This window comes from Lucilia sericata, unplaced genomic scaffold, assembly GCF_015586225.1.
Source record: "Lucilia sericata isolate MDLA Ls3-8-SP2 unplaced genomic scaffold, ASM1558622v1 Contig001772F_arrow, whole genome shotgun sequence".
In the NCBI taxonomy this organism is placed as follows: Eukaryota; Metazoa; Arthropoda; class Insecta; order Diptera; family Calliphoridae; genus Lucilia; species Lucilia sericata.
The window spans coordinates 84,972-93,101 of NW_023995672.1; the positions used below are offsets into that span (position 1 = coordinate 84,972).

The following is an 8,130-nucleotide window of genomic DNA, read 5'->3' on the forward strand; positions in this document are numbered from 1 at the left end:
TTCTTCAGAATGTTTTCTTATAGAAAAGTTTCTTTCGAAAGTTTTCTTATAGAAATATTTCTTTCGAAAGTTTTTCTTCTAGAAAAGTTGCTTTCGAAAGTTTTCTCCTTGAGAAGTTTCTTTCGAAAGTTTTCTTATAGAAAAGTTTCTTCAGAATGTTTTCTTATAGAAAAGTTTCTTCAGAAAGTTTTTATTATAGAAATATTTCGTTAGAAAGTTTTCTTATAGAAAGGTATCTTTAGAAAGTTTTCTTAGAGAAAAGTTTCTTTAGAATGGTTGTTTATAGAAAAGTTTCTTTAGAAAGTTTTCTTAGAGAAATATTTCTGAAGAAAGTTTTTTTATAGAAAAGTTTCTTTAGAAAGTTTTCTTATAGAAAAGTTTCTCTAGAAAGTTTTCTTATAGAAAAGATTCTTTAGAAAGTTTTCTTATAGAAAAGTTTCTTCAGAATGTTTTCTTATAGAAAAGTTTCTTTCGAAAGTTTTCTTATAGAAATATTTCTTTCGAAAGTTTTTCTTCTAGAAAAGTTGCTTTCGAAAGTTTTCTTATGGAAAAGTTTCTTTAGAAAGTTTTCTCCTTGAGAAGTTTCTTTCGAAAGTTTTCTTATAGAAAAGTTTCTTCAGAATGTTTTCTTATAGAAAAGTTTCTTCAGAAAGTTTTTATTATAGAAATATTTCTTTAGAAAGTTTTCTTATAGAAATATTTCTTTAGAAAGTTTTCTTATAGAAAGGTATCTTTAGAAAGTTTTCTTAGAGAAAAGTTTCTTTAGAATAGTTCTTTATAGAAAAGTTTCTTTAGAAAGTTTTCTTATAGAAAAGTTTCTGAAGAAAGTTTTCTTATAGAAAAGTTTCTCTAGAAAGTTTTCTTATAGAAAAGTTTCTTTAGAAAGTTTTCTTATAGAAAAGTTTCTCTAGAAAGTTTTCTTATAGAAAAGTTTCTTTAGAAAGTTTTCTTATAGAAAAGTTTCTTTAGAAAGTTTTCTCCTTGAGAAGTTTCTTTCGAAAGTTTTCTTATAGAAAAGTTTCTTTAGAAAGTTTTCTTATAGAAAAGTTTCTTAAGAAAGTTTTCTTATAGAAAAGTTTATTAAGAAAGTTTCCTTATAAAAAAGTTTCTTTGGAAAGTTTCCTTATAAAAAAGTTTCTTTGGAAAGCTTAGAAAGTTTTCTTATCGAAAAGTTTATTTAGAAAGTTTTCTTATGAAAAAGTTTCTTAAGAAAGTTTTCTTATAAAAAAGTTACTTTAGAAAGTTTTCTTATAGAAAAGTTTCTTAAGACAGTTTTCTAATAAAAAAGTTTCTTTAGAACGTTTTCTTATAGAAAAGTTTCTTTAGAAAGTTTTCTTATAGAAAAGTTTCTTAAGAAAGTTTTCTAATAAAAAAGTTTCTTTAGAATGTTTTCTTAAAGAAAAGTTTCTTTAGAAAGTTTTCTTTTAAAAAATCTTTTTTAAGAAAGTTTTCTTATATCAAAGCTTCTTTAGAAAGCTTTCTTATAGAAAAGTTTCTTTAGAAAGTTTTCTTATAAAAATGTTTTTTTAGAAAGTTTTCTTATAGAAAAGTTTCTTTAGAAAGTCTTCTTATAGAAGAGTTTTTGTAAAAATGTTTCTTATAAAAAAGCTTATATAGAAAGCTTTCTTATAGAATAGTTTCCTAAGAAAGCTTTCTTAAAAAAAGTTTCTTAAAAAAGTTTTCTTATAGAAAAGTTACTTTAGAAAGTTTTCTTATAGAAAAATATCTTTAAAAAGCTTTCTTATAGAAAAGTTTTCTTCTTGAAAAGTTACTTTGGAAAGTTTCTTTGCAAAGTTTTCATATAGAAAAGTTTCTGCAAAAACGTTTCTTATAGAAAAGCTTCTTTAGAAAGCTTTCTTCCAGAAAAGTTTCTTTAGAAAGCTTTCTTCTAAACATTTTAGACAAAAATTATTAGAACGTTTTCTTTATAAGTATTATTAAAGTTAATTATTTTTTTAATTTAAAAATTTAATCTCATATGATTTTTCAAGAAAATCATTTCCTTTATATAGATACAAACTAATTGCACACACACCCCGCCCCTCCGCCCCTTAAAAAGGTACATATCTTTTGTACTACTAAGTGTTTTTGTATGTTTTTTTTTCGACATCCTGAGCATAAAGTTAATTGCACAAAGAAAGGTCTGTGACCAAATAATGTTGGCAAATTTTTTTCTAAAATAAAAATTAATAAAGGATTTTCTGTTTTCTAATTGCAACTACATGTTGTTAGATTGTAAGTACTTTAACAAAGTAAAAAAATAAAAAAAAAACAGTTTTAAAATGATATTTAACACAAGGTACTTAATCATTTCTATGATTGTGGGCTGTAACATGGAAAGGGTAAATCTAGAGAAGATTAGAGATTGGTGGAGTTAGCAAAGACACCCCTTACCACACACACCGGTTTAATAACCAGTTGATGAAAGTTAATTACTGGATGAGCTGCTATAAAAATGGCAACTCATTGACTAAAGTAGGGGGTGTTAGGGAGGATTGTGTTAAGAGAGTAAATACTATTTTATTTTATATTAATTTACAGCCAGTAATGAAACAATGTAACAAAAAAGGTATTAAAATGATAATAAAGTTAGTGCAGAACAAAAGTAATGAGACATTAAAAGATATTTTAATAAAATAAATCAAGAAATGGTTAAATTCTAAAAAGTAAAGCAATTCATTTGTAACAATACTTTTACAAAATTTTGAAGTATTAATTTACTTTTATTAATTACTGTCTCCGAGATTATTCCCGGAACTATATATATTTATATACATATACAACAAAAAGCTCTCATTACTCACACGTCTACACACATCTAGTAGTTTGATAGAGTATGTACCTCTGAGGTATACAATGTAACAACATGCAACCATTTTTGTTAAGTACCATACAATACTTACTACAACAATAATAAAACACACAAACCTCTACTACAAGCAACCTCATATACATACATGGCTAAAAACATATGTGTATGTGTATCGTTTGTTAACCAGAAGGAATTTTCATTCATTCATTTGGTTTGAGAGTCAGGGTTAAAACTACAACCACAAATGGTTCTTGTTGTTGTTGCTGCTGCTCTCTACAAATACTTCAATATGTTGGCTGTTAAATATAGTAGTGGGGGAATCCCCCAAATGTATGCTTTACCTGTGTGTAAACAAATAGAGTTGTGAAAAAAGGGGGCTGACTGACTGCAAGCTAGAAAAAAACTTATAAAAACGAAAAGAACATGGATCATTTATAGTGTTTTTGATTAAAATATACAGACTTATATATATTTACATACATATGTTATTGCACACATACATGTATACATATGTATAAATGTATGTGTGTTATGTTAAAAAGAGACCATTATAAGCACGCAATTACCTGGCGTCAGGCAATGCACCAACTAAAGTTTAACGAGGGCCCAATAAACAGTAAACAAACCAAAAAAAGACTATAGACTAGACTAGAGACAAGACTAGACTAGACTATAGACTAGACTATAGACTAGACTATAGACTAGACTATAGACTAGACTATAGACTAGACTATAGACTAGACTATAGACTAGACTATAGACTAGACTATAGACTAGACTATAGACTAGACTATAGACTAGACTATAGACTAGACTATAGACTAGACTATAGACTAGACTATAGACTAGACTATAGACTAGACTATAGACTAGACTATAGACTAGACTATAGACTAGACTATAGACTAGACTATAGACTAGACTATAGACTAGACTATGACTATAGACTAGACTAGACGACTATACTAGACTATAGACTAGACTATAGACTATAGACTAGACTATAGACTAGACTATAGACTAGACTATAGACTAGACTAAGACTAGAATATAGACTAGACTATAGACTAGACTATAGACTAGACTATGGACTAGACTATAGACTAGACTATAGACTAGACTATACACTAGACTATAGACTAGACTATACACTAGACTATAGACTAGACTATACACTAGACTATAGACTAGACTATAGACTAGACTATAGACTAGACTATACACTAGACTATAGACTAGACTATAGACTAGACTATAGACTAGACTATACACTAGACTATAGACTAGACTATAGACTAGACTATAGGCTAGACTATAGACTAGACTATAGACTAGACTATAGGCTAGACTATAGACTAGACTATAGACTAGACTATAGACTAGACTATAGACTATACTAGAGACTAGACTATAGACTAGACTATAGACTACTAGACTAGACTATAGACTAGACTAGACTAGACTATAGACTAGACTATAGACTAGACTATAGACTAGACTATAGACTAGACTATAGACTAGACTATAGACTAGACTATAGACTAGACTATAGACTAGACTATAGACTAGACTATAGACTAGACTATAGACTAGACTATAGACTAGACTATAGACTAGACTATAGACTAGACTATAGACTAGACTATAGACTAGACTATAGACTAGACTATAGACTAGACTATAGACTAGACTATAGACTGACTATAGACTAGCTATAGACTAGACTATAGACTAGACTATAGACTGACTATGACTATAGACTAGGACATAGACTAGACTATAGACTAGACTATAGACTATACTTAGACTAGATATAGACTAGACTATAGACTAGACTATAGACTAGACTATAGACTGACTATAGACTACTAGACTAGACTATAGACTAGACTATAGCCTAGACTATAGACTAGACTATAGACTAGACTATAGACTAGACTATAGACTAGACTATAGACTAGACTATAGACTAGACTATAGACTTAGACTATAGACCTGACCTATAGACTAGACTATAGACATAGACTATAGACTAGACTATAGACTAGTACTATAGACTCGAAGACCTATAGACTACGACTATAGGACTAGACTATAGACTAGACTATAGACTAGACTATAGACTAGAATTATAGACTAGACTTAACTAGGACTCGACTAAGACTCTAGACTAGACTTATAGGACTAGACTATAGACTAGACTATAGACTAGCTATAGACTAGACTATAGACTACTATAGACTAGACTATAGACTAGACTATAGACTAGACTATAGACTAGACTATAGACTAGACTATAGACTAGACTATAGACTAGACTATAGACTAGACTATAGACTAGACTATAGACTAGACTATAGACTAGACTATAGACTAGACTATAGACTAGACTATAGACTAGACTATAGACTAGACTATAGACTAGACTATAGACTAGACTATAGACTAGACTATAGACTAGACTATAGACTCGACTATAGACTAGACTATAGACTAGACTATAGACTAGACTATAGACTAGACTATAGACTAGACTATAGACTAGACTATAGACTAGACTATAGACTAGACATAGACTAGACTATACTAGACTATAGACTAGACTATAGACTAGACTATAGACTACTATAGACTAGACTATAGACTAGACTATAGACTAGACTATAGACTAGACTATAGACTAGACTATAGACTAGACTATAGACTAGACTATAGACTAGACTATAGACTAGACTATAGACTAGACTATAGACTAGACTATAGACTAGACTATAGACTAGACTATAGACTAGACTATAGACTAGACTATAGACTAGACTATAGACTAGACTATAGACTAGACTATAGACTAGACTATAGACTAGACTATAGACTAGACTATAGACTAGACTATAGACTAGACTATAGACTAGACTATAGACTAGAGATAGACTAGACTATGACTAGACTAGACTAGACTATAGACTAGACTATAGACTAGTCTATAGACTAGACTATAACTAGACTATAGACTAGACTATAGACTAGACTATAGACTAGACTATAGCCTAGACTATAGACTAGACTATAGACTAGACTATAGTCTATACTATAGACTGGACTATACTATAGTCTTATCTATAGACTAGACTATAATATGGAATTTCCCTTTATTTTTGTGTTAATTTATTATTATTGTTTTATTAGCTTTCAAATCCACCTTCAATTGGTTATTGCAAACCATTTCCATTTAACAGGTATTTCTTTTCTAGTTGTTGTTGTTGTTGGCTCTTTTTGCTAAAGCTCTAGGGGGCTAAAGAAATTTGTTTTCTTTAAATGTTTTTACTATTAAACAACACTCTCAAATACTAACACATATGCACTCGTAACATTTATAACAAGCAAAATAAGAACGGAAATAAAAGAGGATATTAAAATGAAAGAAATAACAATATAAAAAAATAAACTAAAATAAAATAAAAAATAACCAACAATACAAGCACTCCTACATGCAAAGTTTAAGTGCCTTTTTTTATATGTAAACGTGAGCTAAAACACACACATACATATACATTAGGATGGCAGGATTTAATGGGAATCAAGTAACTGTTTAGTTTTTTGCATATTTTTAACAATTGGATCCACCCTAATGTAAACATGTAGTTGTTATTCTTTTATACCAACACGTACTCAACATTAAAGTATATGAAAGAGATTGCCAGTGAGTTAGTGAGTGAGTGACAAGTCAAGTAACAACGACAACCGGAAAATTATTTAAAATAGAAAAAACAACAACTAGATTCTTCGTACATGTTATGGGTTTTTGTTCTGTTCCGCTTTAGCTAAAGAGCTCCTCACATGTTTAGTTGGAAAATGTAACTTTAACATGCAAACGTCAAGATAAACATGCAAGTAGTTCGTTCTATCATTAATAGTTGATGTTGTTGTTATTGCTAGTTTTTTTAAAGATATTGTTATTATTTTTATTTTGTTTCCTTTTCAATGCTCCTTAAAAGATAGCAATCTTTTTTCTATTAAAAAACTATAATAATTTTCTTTCGACGCTTATCTACCCCTCCCGCCCTAACAAATTGCATATGTTTGCTAGACTAGACATTAAGCTACTTAATAATTTACTCTATTATTTGTTTGTCTAGCCATAGTTGTGCTGTTTTTTCTTCTAGTTTTCATTTTATGGTAGAAACCCACAAAACCAATAACATGTTGTGGTTTGGGGGTGTAAATTTATTTGGCGTAAGTTTAGGGTGTTGATAAAGACTAGATAAAAGTGACATATATTTTGTTACAAAAGTTGAGATAATACTTACAGTTTTATTAAAGTAGCCTGGATTTCAAAATGTTCAGTTATGCTAAAATACAAGAATAAAAAGCAACAGTTAGTTAAGTTATTAAAATAATTTTTTCATAAAAATTGCTGAAAATTGAAAATTTGAATTCATTTGATAATTATTTCTAAAAATTGTTAACAAACTTTACTGGATGAAAGCTTTAAAAAAACTTGTCTATAATAGTTAGTTAGTTAGTTAGTTAGTTAGTTTAGTTAGTTAGTTAGTTAGTTAGTTAGGTAGTATTTAGTAAGTTAGGTAGTTAGGTTTAGTCGTTAGTTCCGTTTACGTTAGTTAGTTAGTTAGTTAGTAGTTAGTAGTTAGTTGTTAGTTAGTTAGTGTTAGTTAGTTAGTTAGTTAGTAGTTAGTTAGTAGTTAGTAGTTAGTTAGTTAGTAGTTAGTTAGTTAGTTAGTTAGTTAGTTAGTTAGTTAGTAGTTAGTTAGTTAGTTAGTAGTTAGTTAGTTAGTTAGTAGTTAGTTAGTTAGTTAGTTAGTTAGTTAGTTAGTTAGTTAGAGTTAGTTAGTAGTTAGTTAGTTAGTTAGTTAGTTAGAGTAGTAGTTAGTTAGTTAGTTAGTTAGTAGTTAGTTAGTTAGTTAGTTTAGTTAGTAGTTAGTTAGTAGTTAGTTAGTTAGTTAGTAGTTAGTTAGTAGTAGTTAGTTAGTTAGTTAGTAGTAGTTAGTTAGTTAGTTAGTTAGTTAGTTAGTTAGTTAGTTAGTTAGTTAGTTAGTAGTAGTTAGTTAGTTAGTTAGTAGTTAGTTAGTTAGTTAGTTAGTAGTTAGTTAGTTAGTAGTTAGTTAGTTAGTTAGTAGTTAGTTAGTTAGTTAGTTAGTAGTTAGTTAGTTAGTTAGTTAGTTAGTAGTTAGTTAGTAGTTAGTAGTTAGTTAGTTAGTTAGTAGTTAGTTAGTTAGTAGTAGTTAGTAGTTAGAGTTAGTTAGTTAGTTAGTTAGTTAGTTAGTAGTTAGTTAGTTAGTGTTAGTTAGTTAGTTAGTTAG

At 28.8% G+C, this 8,130-nt stretch overlaps 1 protein-coding gene across 1 annotated transcript in view; it reads right to left on the reverse strand.

Moving 5' to 3' along the window:
* LOC119612629 overlaps window positions 1-7,164 on the reverse strand; it is a 71,263-nt gene extending 64,099 nt beyond the window's left edge. Inside the window, exon 1 of the mRNA XM_037968458.1 lies at window positions 7,120-7,164. The gene's annotated coding sequence lies outside the window, so the exon portion shown is untranslated. The remainder of the gene's footprint in view (window positions 1-7,119) is intronic.
* Window positions 7,165-8,130: the final 966 nt, after the last annotated feature.